Source organism: Triturus cristatus, chromosome 11 (genome assembly GCF_964204655.1).
Source record: "Triturus cristatus chromosome 11, aTriCri1.1, whole genome shotgun sequence".
NCBI lineage: Eukaryota > Metazoa > Chordata > Amphibia > Caudata > Salamandridae > Triturus > Triturus cristatus.
In genome coordinates this window covers 107,213,621-107,240,328 of record NC_140594.1, presented here as the reverse complement: position 1 = coordinate 107,240,328, position 26,708 = coordinate 107,213,621, and the positions used below count along the sequence as shown (strand labels likewise).

General features: G+C 49.9%; 1 long non-coding RNA gene across 3 annotated transcripts in view; it reads right to left on the bottom strand.

Annotated features, from left to right (window-relative positions):
- Positions 1 to 4,303: 4,303 nt before the first annotated feature.
- LOC146783433 (uncharacterized) overlaps positions 4,304 to 26,708 on the bottom strand; it is a 72,657-nt gene continuing 50,252 nt past the window's right edge. For 2 of the 3 annotated variants that reach the window (XR_014970501.1, XR_014970499.1), the window contains 2 exons: positions 23,682 to 23,834; positions 6,986 to 7,342 (listed from right to left, as the gene is read on the bottom strand). This is a non-coding gene — a long non-coding RNA (uncharacterized LOC146783433). Of the gene's footprint in view, positions 5,779 to 6,985; positions 7,343 to 23,681; positions 23,835 to 26,708 lie in introns of those variants that run through there. The other variant, XR_014970500.1, reaches the window with a different exon arrangement.

Sequence of the window (26,708 nt, the reverse complement as noted above, 5' to 3'; positions counted from 1 at the left end):
GATCCAGAAACACAGGTATGAGTTGCAAAGGATAATCATTTTTTACAGTCACATTACTTAAGGCGCGGTAATTAATGCAAGTTCTAAGTTCACCATTGGCCTATGAATGAAAAAAAGAGGTAACGCTGCCGGGGATTTAGATGGTTGAATACACACATTTGCCAAGTATTTATCCAAATGTTGTCTCAAATGTGCATTGTGTTTTTCAGATAAGGCTTAGATCCTTCCGCAAGGTACTACGGCACCAGGAATCAAGTCTATCTGGCATTCGTAATGCTGATGAGGTGGTAATTGCTCTGCCTGATGTTCCAAACACAGCTCTTTGTAAATGTAAATTGATTCTTGTATAGCGCACTACTCACCCGCAAGGGTCTCAAGGCGCTTATACGAATACCGCTGTGGAACCCATCCTGGCTTTCCCTGTGAGGCATCCACTCCTGGACACCCCCAAGGTGGAGGCCAGGCATCCTTAGCGTTGTGGGGGCCGTTGTGGAGATTAAGCAAGCTATTGCCCAGAGTTGCAGAGTGGGACTCCATGATTGGAATGGCACCGAGGCGAGAAATATCAGGTCCGTGGAATTTTTTTGAGCCCAAGACCCGCCGAGGCGGGGAATTGAACCCTGGTCCCGGGCTAGACCTCTGCATCAGGGTCTGCCGCTCTAATCATTGAGCCACACTTCTCCACGAAGCTCTTTAAATTATGTGTACTGACTGGGCAAGACTGATTCTTTTTCTGCCGCAGTTGCAATCTTCTGGCACCTTGTTAAGGCTTTGGCTGCTGAATCCGCGGATGTTAAACATTCTTTGGGGCAAAAGTCAGACTCAACCCTGACGGTCCTCGTTGACCAATCAATTGTGGGATTATCTTTGTTTAGCCATGGAATGCCCAAGATGATACCATATTGTGGAGCATTGATTACATTAAATTGAAAGGTTTCATGATGATTGTCCTGAATGATTACCTTTATTTATTTATTTAGTTGAGAGTTTTATATAGCGCTGGCTAAACCCGAGAGTATCAGAGCGCATTACAACACAAAGCATTGATAGAAGGATTCAGAGTTGATAGCATTCATAGAAGGATTCACAGTTGACATAGTATAACAAGAAGGAAAGAAAAAACAGCATAATATAAAATAAGTTTCTCAAAGAGTAACAGATTTATTTGTTATTTCATTTTGACATTACAAAACAGAAACAGTTTTTATTAAGGCGGTGCAGTGCGCTATAGGTCCAGAAGACAGTTCACTGCCATCTACGGCCCATAGGAGTAGATTTTTGCACTAAGGGAATTTGTAAGTGAGCTGCTAAGATGTTATCCACAAAGTTCCTGTAGCTGATGGCCTCGGCTGCAAGCCATTCACCTTTTATGCATATTCGAAGTGGCAACTTCACATGTTCTATCATTGTTTCGTCATAAATTTTTAAAGAAGGGACTGTAAAATTGCTCAAAGGTATCCCTTCTATGGCCTTCGTGCCCCCTAGTTTCCCTGAACCAGATTGTTCTTTTCTTTTTCAACAATAATAATCTTGGGAGGCCCAAATCTTCCCTTGTGCTGTACTGCTTAATCAACATATTGTTCTTCTCATAGTTCAAACAAGTAGATAAATAATAGAGGGAAAAGTACCTTACAAAATCCAAAGAGGGTGTCGGCAAAACATGAGTGCCGAGAAATACCTCACATTTGTTGTCTTTTTCTGGATTCTAGCAGCGAGTGAGCCGGAAAAACAGGAGGACACCAGACAGCCTTGACAGGAGAAGTGCAGGAAGGAACATGACCAAAGTCTGAAGACTGGAGAAGCCGCAGAAGGGAATGCCTGATGACAGCGAGGGAGCTGAAGCCAGATTTCACATAATCAGGGAAATGAAATGAGGCCAAGCAATTCTGTTGACTGTTTGTTCCTTTTTATAGTTCGATGCCCGAAGTGGAAGAAGCACGTGGTGGGAGTGCCCATATAAAAGGGCGGCCACCTTAGTACCGCATTAGGCACATCCCCACACTCTAGTCGTGGGGACCCCCGGAGAGTCCCCCAAAGTCTTGTGCCGAGGCCACATCACTTCCGGCACTCAGAGGGTCAGGGCGAGTTACATATACCTGTCCCAGCCCACTGGCCTTCCTCTTTGTTCCTCCTGGTCACGCCATCTGGAGGTGTTGCATCAGGTCCTGAGTCGCATCAGCATGGTTGGCGGCAGTCTGCCCTCCGCCGGGGTGCCGTTGTCATTGCGTTGGAGCACCCTTACAACGCCCCCCCCCTCTTCCCACATTGCCGTCCGGCAGCTCCTCCCATGGTCCACTTGCGGGTCGGGCGCAAATAGGTAGTACTACTGCACGGGCAGGTGGAGGGGCACCCGGGTTGGGTCACCCTTTTCCTTGGGTTGGCTCCCATTTCAGGGGGGGGCAAGGGGGCCGCCATCCCTGGTCCTGGGTTGCTTACCTTACCCTCAGCTGTAGGATGGCACTGGCGGCCGCTAAGTTTTAACGCATCATTCTAACATGGGGGGCTGCCTTCAGCTGAGGGAGCTGTGGCTTACCGGGCACTGTGTTTATTTGTCACGGTGGTGGTGCATCGGGCGGCCGTGCAGGTCCCTGTGCTGCCGAGCGTTGCTCCAAGGGGGAAGCATGGGCTTGCCTCTGCATCACAGCTGTGTGTGGTGCATCGGGTGGCCGTTCAGATCCGGGGCGTATTGGCGTTGACTCAAAGGGGCCACATGCCTGCCTCTGTCCTCCACTGCTGACTTGTTCTTCGGGCCACCGCTCGGGTCCCCAAGGGTTCCCCCGCCAGACACACGCATCTGCCACGTCCCCTGGTCGGGCTACTCCGCGTGTGTTGGTTTCTGCAGTGAGTGCGGCTGGAGTTCATCTTAGGTCCTGACTGTGAGTGGAGGGGGTGTGTCGGTGGGCAGGGCCTGGCTAGTTCATGAGGTCTTCACGGGTCATTGGCCCAGGCCTGTGCATGGCTTGGCCATGCACAGGCCCGACGGGTTGCTGATTGGCATGGGCGCGGACCTAAAGCTGTGCTGATCCCTTCCCCTGCCCCTCTCCTGCTGTGTGGCCACAGGCTCTGCCCAGGGGGGCCAATGCTCTGTGGTTGGGAGGCCGGAGGGGGGAGAGGTGACTCGCATTCAGGTTGTGTGCTTTCATTCTGACTGTCGGGCTGGCTCATGTGCATAAGGAGAGAACACAGAGAGCCACTTACATCCTGGAAGGCAGTTCGAGCCCCAGTCTACGTTCACTCAGTCTTTCATCCTTCCTGTTGTAAGCCCCACTGTTTACCGATATTGCCCAATGTGACCAAGGAGGTCTGATTTCAATTAAGTTTTAATGACTGGCGTAGGTTCCCACCATTAATCGGGAAGGGTGTAATGACAGTGCACAAGAGTTAGAGACTGGCACGTTATTGGTTTGATCCTCAGAGGGGCAAGACTGAGAAATTTTAAATCTATTTTTCATCTTTAATAGAAATTATGGTATGGTGCGAACATGAAAGACAGATGCCATTTTAACGGTGGTAAATGTCCGTTGTCGGTTACTCTGCTGTTTTCAGTGAATGCATCAGAGGTGCGCTTAAGACTGTTGCTAGTCTATCGATCTAGTGTCTGTTTTCAGTGGTGCCACTGTGTTAAAGGGTGATTTTTACCCCAGCTTAATTTGTGCCGGGGTGCTCTATCTATAATAAGGAAATACACGTGTGAGAGACAGGAACTGATTCCAGATTGTTTACAATTTATTTGGAGACACAATTCCAAACAATAATGTCACTTAATTATAAAGCTACTTGGTTTTAGCAAAGACCAAGTGTTAAAGACATATTTTAAAATGGTGAGCAATACCATGCAATTTCAATGAGGCTTAAACTCATATTAATGCACTGATAGAAATACTTTTCAAAGTACAATAAATAATGCACAACCTTAATAAGACTTCTAAAAATGAGAACGGTTAACCAAGGATCACGGAGCATGTGACTCAAGTAAGTTTCTCGGTGCAAGGTGATCCCTCGGGTGGACTGTGGGCAGCTCTTTTATACTGATTTAATGAGGAAGAGCTTGACCACAAGTCTGTCACATGACAGGTGTTAGCTGTCAATCATATCATAATGTGTACATTTATCCGCACCGATATACGTCACTTCACTGAATTTTTATAAGAAAGCGGAAGATTACAAAAGGTTACAGGTCATGTTTCTACGCCAAGTTGCTTGTCTTTAGTTATGTGAAGCTAGCAAAAATACCATAGTATCGAAAAAAGTGAAAGATTGCACCTGGCCCCCACCCCTCACCCCAGTACACCCAGTGTGTTCCCTGTTTCTGTGGTCAGTGTTCGTGAGAAGAGACCTGCACTCCGGGGACAATGAAGGAGTTGGGGCTCGGTGAGAGTTTGTTTTACCAAGAAGACGGAGCTGGGGCTTGTGTCCTTTGCAGAGGAGATGTGTTGTGATTTTATCAGAGAGGCATAGGGCCTACTCTGTTAACAGATTCCTAAATGTTGGCTGGTGGGTCCAAATGAGGGTCTAATGCGTCAGGTGTAGGGCTGAATTGGCCTAAGGCATTTATATGGTAAAACGGGACCCTGCTTCATTTCCCTCCTCTTGTTCATGTTTGAACAAAACTCTTACAGCGTATTTGGCTGGCCCTTTGTCCTGTTGGTGCATTCAGGGTGTGTCATTAATGTAGGGACACTGTTTGTCCTGCTTATCTAGTAGTGATCTTAACTTGACATATTCTCCTTCAGGCCTGTCAGCTAGTGATTCATAAGGATCCCCCTTCTAGGTGTCTACCAGGGGGAAGTGGGGGAGCGGTAGGTACTTGGTAGTAGGCGTCAGCAGTGGTCTATAATAAGTGTGAGCCAGTCGTTGTGAGCTCAACTATCTCTAACAGTGCTAGTTTATCCTCATTCTCTGGTCCATTGTCCTCACATATGGTCTGCCTGTGCTAGTGTAATTCATCCCTGCTACTTTAGTACTGAATCTTTTCACATAATGACATACTATCTGTATGCCGCAACATAGGAACAACAGCACACCGCAGAGCGGTACAACATTTTTTAGAAGGGCAGACAGCCATTAAGGCATCCAGGTACAATCAAACCAGTCCTTTGCTATGTCTGCCCTGGTACCTCCTTCCTCAAACATTTTGTTCCTTAAATTGTCCTAGTTCTCAATGGCCATTGTGAGTGATCCATTCTCAGCATCATTCGAAGGCACAAAAGTGCAGCAGCTTTTTCCTATTTTGCAACATAGTCCACCATCCATCGCAGTTAGCATGTACAGGACATACCTATGCTCTAAAACCATAAGCCTAAGCGGGCGCAGTCCTTCTTTGATAGCATTTAGCCTATCCCTGGTACTGTTGATGGCCCGCATGACTTCGTAGCGGGTCACCTCGAGCCAACGTGCATTTGCTTTTATCTGGAACATTGGGATGAGGCTCCCGAAAAAGAGATGGGCTTGGTTGAAAAGGTGGAATTCTTGGGAAATTTAATCAAAAGCGTTGTTGGTGAAGTATTGAGCAGTTCGCCGGTGTTGGTGGAGCAAGGTAACATCGCCTGTCATTGGATGCGAATGGATGTGGGAAATATTGGCTGCTGGAACAACCTGGTGAACTTCGTGCATGGTCACCAATGTACAAAGTCCATTCCATTGAGTAGGCAGTTGGAGATAGAGGCGTTCTCCACATGCCCAGTAGAGGTCCACTAGACTGGAGGTGCCGTGCAGCATATCCAAATTTAAAATTGTGCTATTGCATCCAGTTGCGACCCCCAGGTAGCGTGCCATTTCCTAGAAAACAGAGAAGAGGTGACTTTAGTTTGAATGCTTTTTAGGTTTGGACATTTTCTCCCCACCCGAGGTGTACCTTCTACTTTCCTGTAACCATATCTGTTCACACTCATTTTCAACCTCCCAGTCAATCCCATCGTCATAATCTGAGTCTACCCAAGGGGGCCCTAAGGATGCTGCTTTGCACTCCACAAAGCCAGGATCATTCCACTTAATATTGAAGAAAACTTGTGCCCATAGGAGCAGCACAGTTCTATTCTGACAAGGGCGGCTATGGGATATTGTTACATTGCATACTGCTGAAGGTGATGCTACTGTGATGTATCCACACTTCCTAAGGTGATGTGCCCTAAGGTCGATGTTACGGACTCCTCTTCTGTACATTTCCTGCATTATCCCCTCAAGGTCAGTTGGGTCAGAGATAACTTTGTGTGTGGTGTGTTTGTAGTCCCATGCTGTGGTGTTTAAATATGCAGTGGAAATGTCAGAATAATGGATCTGGACTTGTCCTTGTATGCGGCAAAGGAACAGGTGAAAAAGGCATTTGGCAGTGCATGGTGGGACTTCTCTAGGGAAAATCAGTCTATCTGCGCCTAATGCATGGGGAATATATGAGCACACATAACTAATTGGTTTGTGACCTGCTTGCCAGCTGCTGTCATATCCTTATACCACAAGTTATTTAATAGGGAGTTATGGACCCCATGGTCCCCTTCCAACTGGTCAGGACAGGCTTGTCTGCATCGGCGAGGCAGCTGCGAGGGGCGTAATGTGATATCCACGGTACTGATCCATTCTGTATTTTCAATGGGTACAGGAGGTGATGAGGTGAGGGGCACATAGTTATTTGGGGTGCTGACAGCACTGACAGAGGATGTCGAACCCTTTTCACTACTAGGGGTGCTATTTGCAAAACGTGTGCTAACAGGTAGATGAGGAAGTGATTTGAAGTGCACAGTGATGTTGACAACTTTGACCTTTTTTAGTAATATAGGCATTTTTAGGTCTCGCCTGACCCAGCGCATGCGCTGGTCTGGAGAGACTTATTGAGAGGCCTCCAAAAAGTGCTACCAGGCCAGCCTAGAGCTACAGTGCAGGTGCGCGGGCGCGCGCGCCGCGCTTTACTGCGATTACTTTCACTTTCGCGGCCGCACGACCGCTTGGCATAGCCAATAGGTCTTGCTTTTGGGACCTTATAAGTATTTAGTTATGCAACTGTTGCATTGCTAAACACTTATAAGGTCCCAAAGGCGAGACTTATTGGCTATGCCAATGCTTGTTATCAATGCAGAGTGATATAACTGCATACCAGTTAAAGTTCCCAATCCCCACACCAACAATAATGTAAAATATTAATATGTATGTACATAACTTCAAATAGGAAATTTCTGTGTGGCTGGTATTTCTTCTGCGTCTGAATCCATAAACGACCAAGCGATTACTGTTCTCTTCTTCTTCTTGGATGGTCAATGGAAACGCAATGCCTTCCCCTTGTTCATCACTTAGTTCTGGGATGGTGCCGGGTTGATCCTGACGTGGTTCTTGTGGATCCATGCTTTCCTTTCTGCAATCCGAACAGCAGTGGGTGAAGAGTCTATCACTTTAAAGGGACCCTCGAATCTGGTGTCTCTCCACTTTCTAACAGCTTTTTTTACAAAAATCTTGGATCCCGTACAGATAGGTGAAAGCTCAGGAGCGATTGGGGCCTTGTCTTTTCTTTTTGATATCTGGGTAGAGAGGAACTGCGCAGCGTATGTTAGTGCACATAAATAGTCAACATTTCAGCTTTCACAATTTCACAAGAACTTTCACTATCTAATTTGGGTTTTGTTGAGGGGACAGATACATTGGTAGATCGACCAGTGACAAGCTGGTGGGGTGTTAGGTGGTGGTCAGAACTGGGAGTATTTCTAAGTGCAAACAGAGCAATTGGGAGGGCAATAGAGCCAATTCTTTCCAGTTGTGGCACTTATCTTGCTTATTTTTCCTTTGAGCAGGCTGTTAAGGCGTTCACAAATGCCATTACTTTGTGGGTGATATGCTGATGTCAATTTATGTTTAATCCCTAACATTGTTGTGAGAAGGGCAAATACGGCGTTTGAGAAATAGCTGCCGTTGTCGGAACGGATCGCGTCTGGCAAATCCCAGTGCGAAATGACCTCACGGAGCAGGAAATTAGCTGCTGCTTTGGCATCGCAGTGGACACATGGTCCAGCTTCAATCCATCGTGAGAATGGGCATACTACAACAATGAGGTATCGATAATTTTGGCAGCGATCAATCATGTCCACATAGTTCTTTGAAAGGGCCTTCTGGTATTGTAGAACCAACTGTTTGCATAGTGGCGTTCGGTGAGTACTGCTGAAAACTGAGGCATTTATGAACAAAAAGCTGTATTAATTCATGGGCATTAGGGATGAACCAGTCAGTCTGTAGAGTGGTGGACATATTATCTTGGAAATCATGTGTGTGAAGGTGTATCTGATCAAGCGCTACTTGTAGTAAGGCCTGTGGCATGACAGGTTTTCCTGTCATTGTTTGTCTATAGGTAAAATCTGAGTGGTCTTGCTGTACTCCCCTCTTTTTCCATAACTCTTTCTCTTGTGGTGGAGCACTTTCCTGTATTTCTCTGAAGTGTAATTGTGCAATGTGATCATATGGCTGTGCATCGTCAATAGTGTATGGAAGCGTTAAATCAGAATTTTCTTCCTCTGCACTTTCTTTGTCGTGTTGTACTGTTGTAGGTACATGTTGGGCAAGCAGGATGGGAGCTAATGGCCTTCTGGTGGTGCTGCAAGTGGGGGTGGTGGTGCAGGTGGGGGACCCCTGGTGGCTGCTTTAGCTGCCCAGTCTGCCAGAGCGTTACCTCTGGATACAAAGTCTTGGCCATTTGTGTCTGTTGCACATTTTACTACAGCTACCTCAGCTGGCAGTATCGGTGCGTCTATTAGCTCTTCAAGTAACTGTCTGCGCATACCAGGTGTGCCATCTGATTTGAGAAAACCACACCTCCTCCATCGCAAGATGCTGGAATGTGTTGTTGTCGCGACATATGCAGAGTCTGAATAAACAGTGATGCGTTTCTCTGCTCCATTTTTCAACGCTGCAATCAATGCCACTAGTTCCGCTGCTTGTGCTGAGTAGTGTGAAGGTAATGCTAATTTTACTGTATAATGTCTAGGGAGTCAGAGGAGTCATTTTGTTATGATCTAACCACTGCCGCTCCTATATACCTGATCCCTGTCTCTTGATCAATGGTAGAGGAGCCATCAACAAAGTACACAATACTCTCTGGCAATGGGTCCTCCTTTGCTGCTCCTGACTAATCTGGACTGTATGCTGCACAATCATGAGGGTTATCATCTGTAGTTGCAATGGGATGGGCAAAAAAAGTGGCAGGGTTGACTGTGTGGCATTTAACTACTTTCAGAGAGGGCAAAGATAGTATGACTTTGTAATCTGATACTCTTTGAGTGGTAATAGTTGTTTTAGCTTTCTGTATTATGGCAAAAACAGCATGTTCAGTGTACAGTGTCAATGAGGATCCCATGACTATGGGAGTACTTTTCTCAACTGCGACTGCTGCTGTTGCTAGTGCTTGTTCACATGGGTAGTGTCCTCTCATTACATAATCTAGTATGCCACTGAAGTAGGCAATTGGCTTGTGGCCCATGGGGTATTTTGGGGTGAGGACTGCTGTCATGACTTGACCGTCGCAGTGGGTGAACAAGTAGAATTCCTTGGTGTAGTCAGTGGAGCGTAACACTGGAGCATTTGTGATTTCATCTACCAGTTGTGTGAAGGCTGTCTTCATTTCTGGTGTCCAATCAATTTTATGTCTGTCTTTAGCCAGTGTAACAGCTTTCAGCAGTGGGGCAGTGATGGTATAGAAACCAAAGACCCACTTGCTAAAATAATTCACTAATCCTAGGAATTTCTGCATGTCCTTGACTGTTTTCGGTTCAGTGGTGCATTTTATTGCCTCAATTCTATCTGGGGTGCCTCTTCGCCTGACGCTGAGAGCAAAAGTCCAAGGTAGTGCACTTCTTTTTGGCAGTATTGAAGTATCTGTTTGTCAACCTTGTATCCTCTCTGTGCTAATGTTGTGCAGGGCTATTGTATCCTTTTTACATTGTTGCTCTGTGGGACTGCAGAGCAATATGTTGTCGACATACTGCAGCATCGTGCTGTCACATTGGAAATTTGATAAATCATCTTTGACAGCTCTGTTGAAGACACTGGGGGATTCACAATAACCTTGGGCTAACCTGGTGTAGGTCAATTGAATATTTTTAAATGAAAATGAGAACAGATATTACCTATCGTGGTGTAGTGGGACACTGAAAAATGAGTTTTTCAGGTCAATGACGGAAAATATTCTGCATCTGGTGGAATATTCGTTAGAATCACTGAGGGGTCAGGGACTATTGGGAATTCTGGTACCACGATGTTGTTGAGGGGACGTAAATCGTGTACTAGACGCCATTGATTAGTCTAATGTTTGCGTACAGGAAACAGACATGTATTACAAGGAGATGTGCAGGGGTATATTACTCCCTGATCCAGTAATGCTTGTATAGTTGGGGCAATACCCTCCTCTGCCTTCTTGGACTAGGGGTACTGGCACACTCATAGTAGAATGGCACCTTTCTTGAGTGTAATTCTGAATGGGGTAGCAGAGTGAATGAGGCCTACATCATTTGGGCCTGTGGTCCAAAGGTTGCTTGGTACTTGAGCCAGGTCTGTGTCACGTATGGAGTCAAAGTGTTGGGCAGGAGTGGGTGTTCTTATTTGAATGGTCACTGTAAGGGGGACTTCATTTTGGTAGACAATTTCATTTTTATGGTTTAAATGTTTTTATTGCAATTTCAACATGAGAATAAACATGTAGCAGCTCTCTCACAGGCTAAGATACAAACCCCAACCGGGCCAGCCAACCTCATGTCCCACCTAAGCAGCATGCGCAGAAGCTGCACAATACCTTCCTCTGACCCCTCTGCTGGTACATGTCCCCCACAACAAACCCTATCCCCCCCCTAAAAGAAACCTCCCTTCCCCTCCAATCCACCCCCACCCCCCCGCGCTCCGCGTCGTTCCCAGTCCCCCATTGGCTGCTAGTGCCCTCCTTCCTCCGGAGGTTCCGCAATGCGCAGCAATCTCAAATATCTAGGGCAAGTGACTTCCCTAAATTCAGTGGCCAAAATCGCCAGGAAGGGCCGCCACAACTCTCCAAATTTCTCCCCCTCCCCTTTCATTGACAGCGCCAGTTTTTCCATACCCAAGACGTGCCATAGGCGATACAGCCACCCCATTAAAGTCGGCCCCTGAGGAGTACCCCAGTGGCTGAGGACATTCTGAACTGCAGACCCCAGAGCAATGGCCATCAAATGACCTCTGCGTGACCGCAGCGGATAAGTCAAGGGGTTGGGCAGACCAAGAAGCACATAAGCCGGAAAGCGTGGTATCTCCGTCTCGAAATGTTTGTCAATTTCATCTAACACTTGCTGCCAGTAAGACCCCAGCTGAGCACATTCCCACAAGATATGGGTGAGACTACCCACCCCTCTACACCCCCTCCAGCATCGTGCCTCCCTCGTCCGGTCCATCTGATGCAGTCGCTCAGGGGTATAATACCAATACGTCACCATCTTAGTGAGAGTTTCCGTGAGCCCCATATGGTATGCAGTATGTCTCGCCCTGTAACATATATCCTCCCACTCCTTCTGGCTCAGGGTTCTCCCCAGTTCTCTGTCCCATCTGTTCCTGATAGGGTTATAGGAGTGTGAATATAAGATCTGCAGTTGTTTATAAAGATCCGATATGAGATGTTTATCAGTTGTGCGTGTGATGAGCCACCGCTCATAGGCAGAGAGGCGCCGCTCCGCCCCAGAGCGAACTTGTGGCTGAAGTGCCCAGTGTCTCACTTGCAGGTAGCGCAATCTCTCCGTCTCCTGCAGCCCAAACACCTCCCGCAGCTGGGAGAACGAGTGTACCCCCCCCTCCCCTCCATAAACGTGGCAAAGGGCCCGGCAACCCGCCTCCCTCCACCCCGCAAAGGCGACTCCCTCCAGGCCAGGGGTGAAGTCCGGATTGCCCATCAGCGGGGTAAGCGGGGACGGAAAGGTAGTCAACTCGTGCCGAAGACTGGTGGCGTCCCAAACCTCAAGCGGAACCCGCGTGATATAAGAGGCATATCAATTCGGGGGCCTGTGGGGATTGCGTAGGAAGGGGATCCCCTGCAGAGGGCACGCAGCGATAGCCTGGTCTTGAAACAGCCAGTGTTTCTCCGATTCCCATTTGCTCCATTCTACCAAATATCGCAATTGGGCTGCTTGGAAATAGAGTCGGAGGTCCGGAACCCCAAGGCCCCCCGCCTCCGGGCTCAGCAGCGTCAGCGCCCGCCGCATACGCGGCCTCCGCCCCCCCAGATAAAACGGGACAACTCCGACTGCATCGCCTTGATCCAGCCTGCCGGCGGACGGAGAGGTATAGTACGAAAGAGGCAAAGAATCTGTGGGAGGACGGTCATCTTTACCGCTGCAACCCTGCCCAGCAGGGAAAGGGGGCAATACCGCCACCTATCAATCTGACGACGTATTCTGTCGCGTAGGAGTCTATAATTGAGGTCCACCACCGCGGGCAGCGATGGGGCCAATTGGATCCCCAAGTAGGAGACAGCTGCAGTCGACCAGCTAAGGGGAAGGCTGGTCTGTAATCTCGCACGGGTGGAAATGGACAGCGATAAATCTAACGCCACGGACTTCTCCACATTCACCTTAAACCCGGCCGCACGAGCAAACCCCTGCAGCTCCTCCCAAGATGCCGGGAGGGCCGACCGTGGGTCAGACAAGGACAGCAGAACATCATCCTCATATAAGCTTATCTTATGTACATAACCCCCAAACCGGATCCCAGCCACCTCTGGGTTCTGTCGCAGCCGCTGTGCCAAGGGCTCCATATAAAGGGCAAACAGAAGAGGGGACAGGGGACATCCCTGCCTCGTGCCTCTCTCGATTCTAAGTCTGGTGGACGTGCAACCATTCACTCTGACCACCGCCGTAGGAAACCTGTAGCATTCGAGGATGTGCGTGCGAAACCGTGCCCCCAAGCCCGCCCTCTCCAGCACCTGTTCCAGGAAAGGCCAGTGCACGCGGTCAAACGCTTTTTCCGCGTTAATGGCCAGCATCATAAATTCCCCCGGAACCCGGGTGGCCTTTTCAATAAGATGCAAAATTCGTTTTGTGTTGTCTGCCGTTTGGCGCTCGGGTATAAAACCCGCCTGGTCCGGATCGACCAGAAGTGGCATCTGGGGGCCAAGGCGGTAGGCCAGGATCCCGGTATATAATTTAAAATCCACATTAAGGAGGGAGATCGGGCGGTAAGATCCGCAGCGCGAACTCTCCTTCCCAGGTTTGGGGATGACAGTAATCGAGGCCTCCAGGAGTTCGCCAGGAATAGCTCCCTGAGCGGCAAAAGAATTAAACAGCCGGGTGAGAATCGGGGCCAACAGGGGGCAAAACTTCTTGTAGAAGATAGTCGAAAAGCCGTCGGGCCTGGTGCTTTACCCACCTTAAGGCGGGAGATTGCGGATATGACCTCTTCCAGTTGGATACTTCTATCTAAATGATCCGCCTGCGCCGTAGTGAGAGCCGGCAGCGTGACCGAGTCCAAAAAAGCCACACCATCCTGACGGTCTAAGGGAGCCTCTGCATATAGATTCTCATAGAACTCCCGAAACGCCTCTGCAATATCCCCGTCTTCCGTCGCCTCCCCCCCGTCCGCCCGAACGATCCGCTGGACTCCCTGACGCTGACGGGTCTCCCGGAGCTTGTGAGCCAACAGGCGGCCACATTTATCTCCCCCTGCGTAATAAGCTTGCCGTAACCGCAGCGCCGCAAACTCTGCCCTATCCTGATCCAGGGCCGTGAGCTGTTGGCGAGCGGCCTTTAGCTGCCGCCAGAGTCTCGGCGCACCCGTCCGTTGATGCATCCGCTCCAGTTCCCTGACTTGCTGCGTGAGTTTGCCCCGTTTGCTCTCCCGCTCCCTATTGTCTGCCGCCGAGATGGAGATAAATTCCCCCCTTAGTACCGCCTTCAACGCCGACCACTGCGTAGCGGGCGCGGTGTCCGAGTTATCATTGTGCTTGAGGAAATCCCGAATCTGAAGCTGTATTCTCCGGAGCACCCCCTCTCGGTGCAGCAGGGCGTCCCGCAAACACCAAACCCTAGCAGGACGCACCACGGGTGGGACGGTGAAAGTCGCGGTCACCGGGGCGTGGTCCGATAGTGACGCCGTGCCTATCTCCACTGCCGTAGAGATCGCTCTCGCCGACTGGGAGACCAAGAAATGGTCTAGTCTGGCATACGTCTTATGCGCGTTAGAGTAGAAAGTATATTCCCGATCCCGCGGATGCAAACTACGCCATAAATCGCAGAACCCCAGCTCCTGCAGATAGAGGAGCCCTTCTTTCGAGATCGCCCCGGTCTGGCCCGAGCGCAGGCTAGATCGGTCCTGGGCATTATCAAACACCAGATTAAGGTCCCCTCCGATGACGACATTGCGATCCGGTGTGGTCGTGGCCTCCGAAATTGCCATCCGTAAAAAACGTTCCGCCCCCTCATTCGGAGCGTACAACGAACCAACCGTGAACAACGCACACCCAAGTGCAAAGCGGTATACCAGCAATCGCCCCTTGATCTCCGCTACCTTGTGCAGCACCTCCCCTTTAAACCGCTGGGCAACCAGGATCGCCACCCCCGCTGCCTTGGCCGGTCCCGAGGAGAAAAATTGTGTGGGAAACTTTCTAGACCGAAGCCGATGACAGTCCCGCCCCAGCAGGTGTGTTTCCTGTAGTAAACACAGATCCGCATGTGAGTTTTCCAAGCAAGAGAGAACGGCCCTTCCCTTTACAGGATTGTTAAGACCCCGAACATTCAGGGTCAATATCTTGAGCGTGGTGGATGGCATACTATGTAACCCCTAAACTACTCTGACCCTGTGTGGTGTCCCGTGCCGCGGCGCAGGGACCTCTGCTGTGTGTGTCTATCAGGTACCGAAGGGCGCTCAGGAGCCCTCCTGTGTGAGGGAACGGTAGATGCGGAGCCCCATCCCCCCCCTCCCCAACCCCAAACCCCCCAACCCCCCCCAACACCAACAAATCAACTTTAGCATAACTTAGAACAAAAGGTCCATCATTCGTCCATGATCGGTAGTACGGCATCGGGGAAGATCCACCAAAAAGTGGAAAGAAGCCCTCCCTCCCGCCCAGGTCCGGGTCCACAAAGCCAAGTCCCTCAGATCCCTTGCTTAATCAAGTCAGCCGTCGGTCTCACCCGAAAGGTCCGAGGAGACAGCCTCCAGGGCCGCCAGGCGACCCCTAGATATCTCCGCCGCCGGCGGTCTCTTCGGCCGGCGTTTACACCCCTGCTGACGCCAGCGAGGCCCAGAATTCTCACCCCCAACCGGGGGGGACCCCGCCGTGCCCGCCTCCTCCGGAAGGTCCACCCCCAGCAACTTACAAGCCTCCGACAGGGAGCGCAGCTGGTAAAGTTTGTCCTCTTTCCGGAACACCAAGCGAAGGGGTGACCCCAGATGTAGGGGATGTTGTTCTGCTGCAGCTGTGTCGTAACAGGCCGAAAGAGACGCCGCTTCTGCAGCGTGAGGGCTGACAAGTCTTGATACAACACCGGGCTGTGGCCACGAAATTGCAAGGGGTGCATCTTTCTCGCTTTTTGCATTATCAACTCCTTGGTGCGAAAATCCTGTACACATACCAGAATGTCCGACGGGGGGGAAGACGGAGCCCTGGGTCGTCCCGCCCTATGTGCCCGGTCTATCACCAGCTCCGTGTCCAGAGGTCGCTCCAGGATGTGATTAAAGAGTTCCCTCGCGTAGGCAAAGAGGTCCTTGGACGTGTCATCCATCTTAACCCCCCGCACGCGGATGTTATGGCGACGGGAGCAGTTTTCGAGATCCTCCAGGTGGCCCTGAAGGTCCACTTGCTGGTCGTGCAGTCGGATGATCTCTTGCTGCAGTGTCGCAACTTCCTCGTCCCTCTCATCACTCTTACCCTCCAGCTCCGCGACCCTCTCACCAACGCTATCCACATCTCTGCGGACCTCCTTTAGCTCCGACTTGAATTCTTGCTTAAAGGACTGTATGTCCGCCCGCAGCGCTGCGAACATTGCCTCCATAAAGGCCTTAGTAATGGGCTCCGTCCCCCCATCCTCCGGGGCCGCCCCTCCCGGGCTCCCGCGATCCGAGGCCGCAGGCACCTTCCCGTCTGACCCCCTGGCGAACAGGTCCTTAATGGACTTAGCTTGCCGCTTTCGCTGGGTGGACATTGCTCCTCGCTCCAAGTCCCAGGCAGTGCCATGAGCGACCCAAGCCCTCTTTGCCCCTCTTCCAATGGGGAGCCGCTGCATCCCAAGTCTCACCACCGCCACCACCAGCGTACCCCGCTCCTTCCGCAGCCAGTAGCGACCTGCTCCCTCGCGCACACCAAGCGCTCCCTTCCCGACTCTCAGGCTGCCAGCGCACTCCGGTTGCCGCCGTCGCCGCCCTCCAGTGCCTCAGGTGGCGCTCTTCGCTTGTGTCCGGCGTGGGGCTCGTTGGATGCAGCCACCCCAGCCCGGCAACAGCAGTGTCCACCGCCACACCGCTCGCCGGTCCAGTCGCTCGTTATCCCAGGGGGTGCCAGAGGCGCGGCCCTGCTGCGCTCCGCTTGCGCCTGGTGACCAACCGTCCAGCCGCTGCTCCCCACACCAAATGCCCCTCCACTCGGGCCCCAACAGTCAGGTCCTCACCCCCAGGAGTCCGGGACCGCTGTGCGATGCTCCCCACCACTCTCTGGACCGGCCCTCCGGCACTACACAAACTCCCGGGCCTCTCCGCCCCGTGCAGCTCCTTACCTCCCGGAGCGCCGCGGTGCAAAATGTGCAGGGGGGAAGAAGAAGGGGGGGCCGCCTCGGAGTCCCACGACGGTCTCCGCCGCTCGCCGTGGGCCTCAGGTCACCCGGTCCGGGCTCTCACACCGCACACAGCCGGCCAAGACGGTGGGCCGGGCACTCCACTGCTGCAGCGTCACTCCGCCGATTCTGGGGACCCTCGTCTCGGTCCCGATGAACTCCAGTGGGCGCGGGTGCTCAGTACTCCGAAAGCCAGGGATCCGGTCGCCAGGCCTCCTCCGCACAGCTACAGCGCCCGCTCTCGCTGCCTCTCTCCTCTCGCTCCCACGTCCACTCTGGACCGCCTGCCTTCGCTCCGACTCCGCTGCTCCCCCTCACCAGGGTCCGGGACACTGTCGGCCGAGACGGCGGGCCGGTCACTCCGCTGCTGCGGCGTCACTCTGCCGTTTCTGGGAACCCTCGTCACGGTCCCGATGGGCTCCAGCGGGCGCGGGTGCTCAGCACTCCGGAAGCCAGGGATCCGGCCGCCAGTGCTCCGCCCGTCACTCTCTACCTCGGGCCACCTCCGCCGCACAGCTACAGCGCCCGCTCTCGCTGCCTCTCTCCTCTCGCCCCCACGTCCACTCTGGACCGGCAACCTTCGCTCCAACGCCGCTGCTCCCCCTCACAAGGGTCCGGGGGTGCCGCCCAGGGATCTGAGGTGCTGTAATCGGCCGTATGGCCAGTGCTAGTTTCGGCCTCGGCGGGAGCTCCGGAGCAGGACGACTGCTCACACCGCCATCTTGGCTCCTCCCCCCAATTTCATTTTTAAATAAAGCTCCGGGGGTCCGAAGAGTTGGTCGTCTAGGATGTCCCTTACTAACCCTCCTGGTTGAAGGAAAATTACGCAGGCCCAGATGTGGGCGTTGTCGTCAATTGCTTGGAATGCTCCATAGGTGGGTGTTATTTCAAGACAGTGTATGTCTAAAATCATCTGCTTGTCAGGCAGTTGAGAGTCCTGTGAGTGTGGATGAAAGAGAAACTCTTTTGGAAGTTGGACAGTGCGGCCGTTCAGTTCTGGTGTGGTGGCAACAATGATGTGCACTGCAGTGGAGAATGAGTGTTCGTCCACTAGGTGGGCTCTTATTTGAGCTTTTAAGGAAGAGTCCACAGTGACTGCCATCATCCTGGCCATATGTGTACCTGGAATGGAGCAAATCATTGTTCCATTTACACCAAAGTGGATGGTCATATTTAATTTTGCCATGAGGTCACGGCCCAGAAGATTCACTGGGGACCATGGTGAATAGAGCAGACGTTGTTCTACCTATTTGCCTCCTATTTCTATTGGTACTGGCTTGGTGAAAGGGACCCTAGCTATTGCCCCAGAAAAACCCTTTGTTGTCCACTATCTGATTTGAAATGGGTGGTGCTCCTCCTGTAATACAGGAATAAGTAGCACCTGTGTCAATTAGAAAGCTGTAAGTTTTATTGTTTATCGTGACAAAAGCAATGAGGTCTTCCTTAACATCTGTTGTACACGACAAAACTGGGCACACAAGAGTTGTCTGTGGGCTGTCCTAACTGTGATACCCTCCAGCCTGGTACTGCTGGATGGTGCCCTGCACAAATGGGTTGGTGGAAGATATCACTGTGCCTCCCTGAGGTACAAATGCTTGTGCTTGGGGCATCAATTGATATACAGGTGTTTGTTGTTGTTGTATTTGTGGCTGTGTTTGTGGAGTTGGTGCCTGTAATTGGGTAATTGCAGGTGCTTGTAATTATAATTTTTGTTGCATGGCCTTCGGCTGTGCTGGTAGGAGGTAGGAATATATTATTTGGGGCTGAACTGACTGTGGCTGCATTTGCTGCTGTTGTTGGTATTGGGTGGGGGCCTGTTGTTGGGGTCCTCTAAACACCTCCATTCCTTCATCCTACATTTTGGTGTGATATTCTCTTATGAAGTGTCCTCATCTATGACAGTAAAAGCATACCGGGGGTCCTGGATGTTCTGTGGCCCTTTGTTGACCCAGTCCTCTACCTCTCCCCTGTATCCCTGTGTTCCTAGGCCTATTCTGCCAGTTACCATAATATGGCTGTTGCTGTTCATTATTATAGGTGGGCTGTGCTTGCATGTATGGTGCACCTCCCTGGGTGTTACCTGCTAACGCATTCAGGGCATTCTGTGGGAATCTTGTAACAGCAGTCATCTGGTTTACTGGTGTTGCGAGCATGACTGTATCTGGAGTATCTTTTTTCTTCTTAAGTTTCTGCTGTACCAGCTTGGCTGCTGCATTTTCAATTGCTAATTGCCTGTTCCTGCTTTTTACAGAAGTGAATAATGTGATCTTGCATTTCAGGACATGGTTTGCATTCCATTGCTACTATCCCATCTAACTTATCCTGCACGTCAGTGGGCAGTCCATTTTTTACTGTGTGGTAGACAAACCTATTGTTCGCTCCTGTTGCGTTCCATTTTTCTCTTAATTCCTGATGCCTTTTTTTCCTTCATCCTGGAAATGTACTGTGCTGGGTCTTCATTTGGTTGCATTGTTTGTGGCATTAGGGACCCTATGTCTGGAATATCTGGGAATTTGCAGCGCAATTGGGACCAGACGCGTGCTCTTATTTTGTTAAATGCTTCACCATCATATTCTGTGCCAGTGATTGTCATTTTGTTATTGACATGTGTGAATATTTCTTCTTCATCTTCTCCAATGAGGGAGATAAGCAGACCTTTGACATCCGCTATTCCTAGGTTGACACCTGCAGTGTGCTTTTCCAACGCGGCTATCCATTTTCCAGCCCCCTTGTGAGTGGTGGGAGTTGTTTTTATCAAATTATCTTTGTTCATTTTTGACCATGGGACATAGATGGGGGTCATTGGCATTTTTGAACATCAGTGGCATCTGGTGTGTTATCCTCGTGCCTGCTGGTGTGGGTCCATTGTACAGGGTGGGGTCATATTCACGTACATATTTCTGCCATACTCTGAAGCTTGCCTTCATGTAACCGCAGTCCCAGTCTTTATCTCCCTCCCCATGTAGGAAGCAGTTTTCTGCTGTTGCCATATCTTGTGGATCAAAGGACCCAGTTCATGGCCATGGAATCATTTCTGGTGCAAGACTCTCTGTCCATTCAGCCAAATCATCAGAGAAGGGATTGACATAAAAGTCAGAATCTTCTCTACGTGTAACTATATCATTGGGCGTTAATTCGGTGTAATGTGAGGGTGTGTTTTTGCTGAACATCATCTTGTTATAGTTATTTTTCTGTCTAATAGAGCGCATTGATGCTGTACCTGAGACATCATAGGACATGTCCGGTCTGCCATGTGTCCCTAGCACTTCTAATCATTCTAGCTCTGTTTTCCTCCTTCTTTTGGTTCCTCTGCGTCCGGATGTTCTCTTTGTGGTGTGGTGTTCATGAAGGTAAGTGTGGACGGAGGTTGTGGGCCAAAGGTGTATGTTATGACTGTCTGTACGGTCTGTGGGGGTGCTTGCCTGTTTTGAGCAAGGGAGTTGGTATCACCAGTTGATGCTCCTTTCTGGGGTATACCCGAGGCAGCTGCTTCATTGGCTTGTGGCATTGCTGCGCCCTTTGTTTCCCCAGAAATATGTACCTGCGGAACCCGCTGTTGCGGTGTTTCTGGTCTTCCATTATTTAGATGAGCTGTGAGGTCTACATCACCCAGTAGGTCAGTGAGTTGGTCATGCATTTGTTCTACTTCCATTGACAGGCGGCGGACAGCTGCAGCGTCACTGGTGAGGCTGGGTGAATGCTTTTCGTGTAGCGAATCTGTGTGGTGTTCGCCAAGTGCAATGCTATCCGTACTTTTGTCTAACTCCTGCCTGTGTCTCCATTTGGTGAAGTCGGATTGGGCATATGTCTGAGGGTATTCTTGCTTGCTATTCCTGGCCTCCCTATATGTATTTTGAAGGCCTGTGATGGAAGCCCTAACCTCACGCTGGGAGAGTGTACTGATGGGGAATTGTGCATTGCATTGGCGACGTGCACTTGGAAGCGGTTGGTGTTCATCAGTGAGGAATGGGTAGGAACCAGAGCGTGAGCTGTGAGAAGTTTGATGCAATATGTTGGAAGCACTATCACACTCTTCATCTTCATCTTGCTGTTGTGCTGCCTTATTGTACGCTGGTGTGAGCTTCAGGGTGAATTGTGCATCAATCTGACCTGCTATACCTGGTATCACGGCTTCTATCATTGGGCTTTGGGCAGTAAGAGTTGGCAGTTTTTGGACGTGGTCCAGCAAACTGTTATGTTGTGGATCAAAGGGGTCTTTTGAAAAGAGGACAGAGTGACCCACAGCTGCTTTGTCATTTTAAGTTGGCTCTAAATCTGAATTTATAATAAGTTCGGGGTACATGCCACTCATATGATATGAAGGGGGGGGGGGGGGCTGTAGCCATTAATGTTGGCTCAGCATTTTCTTTAAAAAGGTGCCGCAATGCTAAGGTATCTTTTCGTTTTTGAAGCTTGCAGCTGGAGTATTTTGCTTCTAAGAATGTTGTGGCAGGATCGAGTGTGGCACGATCAAACGTACCTTCAGGAGGCCAGGGGTGTATCAAGTTCTTTGTGTGTTTGTGCAGCTCCCTACAGTGTTTAATGATGCACTGTTCTTGGCCTGTGAAGGTTTTTAGTACGTGTTGCAATGGCGTAGACATACTTATTTTCAGTTATAGAGGTGTCCTGGTACTTAGCTGGGAATTGGGTACTATTTTCAGTCTTACCTGTGTTTGATGTGTTATGTCAATGCCTAAGACTTCAATCACTGTCAATAGGACAGCGCTAGTTAAAGGTGTGACCGGAGTGAAGGAGGAAGGGGGACCCTCAGAAATACCACTAATGTGTCCGTTAATGATGTATACAACAATCTGTGGTGCTGCAGAGCCTACTGGTGCTGCACTCATTCCCTAGTGTTGTCTTGCGGAGGGTAATCTGCCTCTGGAGCAGGCACATGCCCCTCCTCTGGTTGCTGACCGCTCAAGAGTTCTTGCAGCAGTGGTGAATGGGTTTCCTGAGAGTCTTCTTACTCTATTGTACCGTTGGAGTTTGATGTGGATGATGTTGGCGTGTCTGGGAGGGTGATGTCAGGACTGGTGGGTTCCTCTGTCTGTTCCACTGAATAAGTTGATCCTGAGGAGGAGTCCTCACAATCGCTAATTATGACTGGAGAGACTGGTGAGTATAAGAATGGTAGGTAACGTGTGTCATCTTCAGTGGAAGAACTCTGTGAGTAGTGTGGCCAGACAAGATCAGGACGTGTAGTATCTGGAAGCAGTGTGTTAGGCCTGAAATCAGTAAGAGCTGGACCTGGTCATTCTACCAGGGCCAGCACAGATATCCTTACCTCTGATGTAGGTGTAAGCTGAACTCCCAATATGTCCCACGCTACTGAAATAAGGTCGCTTTGATGTGCTGTTAGTGGACGGATAGTGCAACTGATTTATTGTGTAGTATGTTCAAAAGTAGCTTAGTTATTTTGGTTGGTTATTATTCATTTCATGCACAAATCCTGTTGTACGCTATGGCACTAGACCTGTATTTTAAAGAAGCTGACAATGCGCTATTACATAATGACCTTAACAAGACATGGAGGGCAGGGGGAGGGGGACGGGGGATGGCAGGGTGTGCTTATGTGACAATAATATTCACGGGGGACTCAAAGACTAACAATATGCATATAGCAAATACATTTATACAGCTAGTTATTTATCTCTCTAACAACTGAGCAATCGTTCAGACTCGATGCGCCAGGCACCGGTGTTAGGCCACAATACATTTATTACGAGGCGCGACAATACTAATAGGAAATAGAAACACCAAAAAGAACCATGAATTTATGAAACTACGAAACAATTTATACATAAGAGGAGTATACTTTTTACACTGAATTAAAAGAGGCAAAATTGAGCACTTTGGCCCTAAAGGAAGACAGAAAGAACGTATGTTTTTAATGTTGAAAAAAAATGTTGCAATAAGTGAAAGTCTTTGTGATTCTGTTCGCGCGGAAGAACAGGAAACCACTTACAGGAGGCTTGCAATGAGAGAGAGACTTCCCCTTTTCTGTAACTACGCAGAAAAGAAAAAAGCCTTGTTCGAATGCTACTCTATTTTCACAAAATCAGTAATAAAATATCTGTACGGATGGTCACTGGTAAAGGCTGGAGACGTCTAACATGTGCTACCACGAACATGGGCTACCACTAAGGATCACCTGCAAAAAGCTGGAGTTGTCTAACATGTGCTACCGCTAACATGGGCTACCACTAAGGATCACCTGCAAAAAGCTGGAGATGTTTGACATGTGCTACCGCTAACATGGGCTACCACTAAGGATCACCTGCAAAAAGCTGGAGTTGTCTAACATGTGCTACCGCTAACATGGGCTACCACTAAGGATCACCTGCAAAAAGCTGGAGATGTCTAACATGTGCTACCGCTAACATGGGCTACCACTAAGGATCACCTGCAAAAAGCTGGAGATGTTTGACATGTGCTACCGCTAACATGGGCTACCACTAAGGATCACCTGCAAAAAGCTGGAGATGTTTGACATGTGCTACCGCTAACATGGGCTACCACTAAGGATCACCTGCAAAAAGCTGGAGATGTTTGACATGTGCTACCGCTAACATGGGCTACCACTAAGGATCACCTGCAAAAAGCTGGAGTTGTCTAACATGTGCTACCGCTAACATGGGCTACCACTAAGGATCACCTGCAAAAAGCTGGAGATGTCTAACATGTGCTACCGCTAACATGGGCTACCACTAAGGATCATCCCCAATTTTAACTGTTAAAAAATTCTTAACACTAACTCTTGGCTCAGTGCCCGCTCACACGTGGTTAAAGAAAAAGGGTTGTTTACGTGGCAAGACACCACTTTTATTGCAAGGAACTGTGATTTTTAGATAGAGGTGTACCCATAGATGCTTAACTGAAAATACAGGCAAAGCAACGCAGCGGTAAAAGGCAAAGAGAATGACTTTGACTTACCCCTGAGCGTGTTGTGCTCAGTCAAGAAGAGGCACCGAAAAGGGCAATCTCCGTCCGTGGTCACAACGAACAGATTCCGTTTCCTTGCCGTGTGGTCGCAAGATGCTAAAGGGTGATTTTTACCCCAGCTTAATTTGTGCTGGGGTGCTCTATCTAAAATAAGGAAATACACGAGTGAGAGGCAGGAACTGAATCAAGATTGTTTACAATTTATTTGGAGACACAATTCCAAACAATATTGTCGCTTAATTATAAAGCTGCTTGTTTTTAGCAAAGACCAAGTGTTAGACATATTTTAAAATTGCGAGCAACACCATGCAATTTCAATGAGGCTTAAAATCATACTAATGCAATGATAGAAATATGTTTCAAAGTACAATGAATAATGCACAACCTTAATAAGACTTCTAAAAATGAGAACGGTTATCCATGGAATCACAGAGCACATGATTCAAGTAGTTTCAAGGTAGTCCATTGAGTTGAATGTGGGCAGCTCTTTTATACTGATTTAATGAGGAAGAGCTTGACCACAAGTCCATCACATGACAGGTGTTAGCTGTCAATCATATCATAATGTGTACATTTATCAGAAACGATATACGTCACATCACAGAATATTTATAAGAAAGCGGAAGATTACCATAGGTTACAGTTGAAGTTCTCACGCCACGTTGCTTGTTTACTTATGTGAAGCTAGCAAAAATACAAAAATATCGAAAAAAGTGAAAGATTGCACCTGGCCCCCACCCCTCACCCCAGTGCACCCCGTGTGTTCCTCTTAGCTCGAAATGTTCCCTGTTTCTGTGGTCAGTGTTCGTGAGAAGAGAACCGCACTCCGGGGACAACAAAGGAGTGGGGGCTCGGTGAGAGTTTGTTTTACCAAGAAGATGGAGCTGGGGCTTGTGTCCTTTGCAGAGGAGATGTGTTGTGATTTTATCAGAGAGGCATAGGGCCTACTGTGTTAACAGATTCCTATATGTTGACTGGTGGGGCCATATAAGGTTCTCATGCTTCAGATGTGGGGCAGAATTCGCCTAAGGCATTTATATGGTAAAACGGGACCCTGCTTCAACTGTTATGATGTTGGGATGCCTGGGCGCGCGTGAAGCACAGAGGGCAGCAGTAGTAAGTTAAGGTCATAGCGTATCATACAAAGGAGAGAGAGAGAACGAGTATATTGTTGTAAATGAGGACAACACCGTGTTCAAAGCTTAGTCGATTCCTCTTTATACAGAGTTGATCAGTTACAGGATTTTGGGACACAATAATACAGTGTACAGCCATGTTGGGGCCACCAGTTTTAGGTGGGGCGAGCGTGAATGTTGTGTTCTGGTCTGTTCATTTTGTGTCTGCCAGGTGTCGGTCCGTGGGCTTACACCAGCCTGGATGGTGTGGGGTTGGATCCTTTGGTCGAGTTGGTATATTGCAAGGGTCCTGTGTCCATTTAATTATTTATTACTGCCCCGAGCAATCACAGCCCGGTTTGGGACACTACAGGTGACGTCACAAAGAGATGGGAAGGGGGATCCGGTTTAGAGATTTAGCTGTGTGGCCAACAAGGTTCTTGTGCACCCCCACAGGTGGTCGCACCCTGTTTCATTCACTTTAAGGAATAAATGTAATAGTGGTATGAATGCTGCTACTGCTGGCAGGGTAAGGTTGGTCCGTCCCGGCAAGTTTGGTTTAATCTCTCTCACTGCAGGGGTTATGAGACATGTCAGAAGATTTAAAAGGACTGGTTTTAGACCCTTATTTTAATGTCAAGCATCTTCACTTTAATTGAATAACTCCTGGTCCCGGAAAGGCAAAGAACAGCGTAGCTCTTCTGATAGTAAAGTGGAGCTGAATTAGTTGGGGTGCAATTCTGTTCAAGCTACGGGTATTGAAGGGTGGGCGGAGCTTGGCTGAGCAACAAGATGGCCGTTCGATAGAGTGACATCGTCACCTGAATTAATTATCCTCCATAATCCATGTACATCGGGGAGCAATCTGCGTCTGCCCACCTGTAGCTGACATGGGGGAATCCTTGTGGGAAATCAACTGCAGCGGGCCTGATATTGTGGCGGAGGTGGCAGTGGTGAATGAAATTGGGCCTCTCTGAGGTGCACGGGGTCAGACCTGCGTGGCACACTCCCGGAGCTGCGGCAGAGCCTGCGGGGGCGAGCTGCGGATCCTGCTGCCTGTCGGACTGACACTGATTGCTCGGTGGATCCTTGGGTCTGTGGCGGGGCCCTTGAGGTGCGGCCTGAACCGAGGGCTGGCCGCCCACATCGTGTGCCTGTTTTCTGCCCCCGTACCGGCACGGCTGAGTGAAGAGGCGATTGGGCGGACCTGTGTGGTCTGGGCAGACTGCGGCTGGTGAATCCCTTGCCAGCGCCACCCCCCAGCTGCTGTTGCCTCTGCGGGGGGCCCTACTGGTGGAATTCTGAGCCTGTGCCTCGCAGTCTGCCCTGCATGCCGAGCAGATCGGGGTCTGATAGGGCGGGCTGCCGGGGTGACTGATACGTCACTGATCGCTCGCAGTGGGCACCGCGAGAACGGAGGGACGACGAGACCGCGTGCCGTGGCCCGCGGCCTGCATCCTGAGGCGAGGAGGACTGAGTGCGTGAGTGGGGGCCGAAGGCAGTGCGGCCTGCTGGGCTCTGCAGCTGAGGATCCCTCTCTGCTAGGCCACGCTGTTGTCTGCCGGCCGCCGCCTTGTCCCCTTGCTTTGGACTCCTACTGCTTCTGATTGACTGTGTGGGCTGGAGACCTCAGTGGTGGAGAGCGTGACTGTACCCGGTGAGGCCTGGGATTGCCCCTCTGCATGGACATCCTTTCTCTGCGGTCCCCTATTGTGATTAAGTACCTATGAGGCCTCTCCCTTCCCTGAACCCATAGTGGAGGGCAGACCGGCCTGCGATTGTTTGCCTGGGCTGTGAAGTGGGATAGCTGGACGTTCTTGGCCGCTGTGGTCCCTGCTTCTATTCTATGCTGCTCATGCCTATACACAGCCTGGTGCCGACCGAGTGATACCCGATCCTTCCA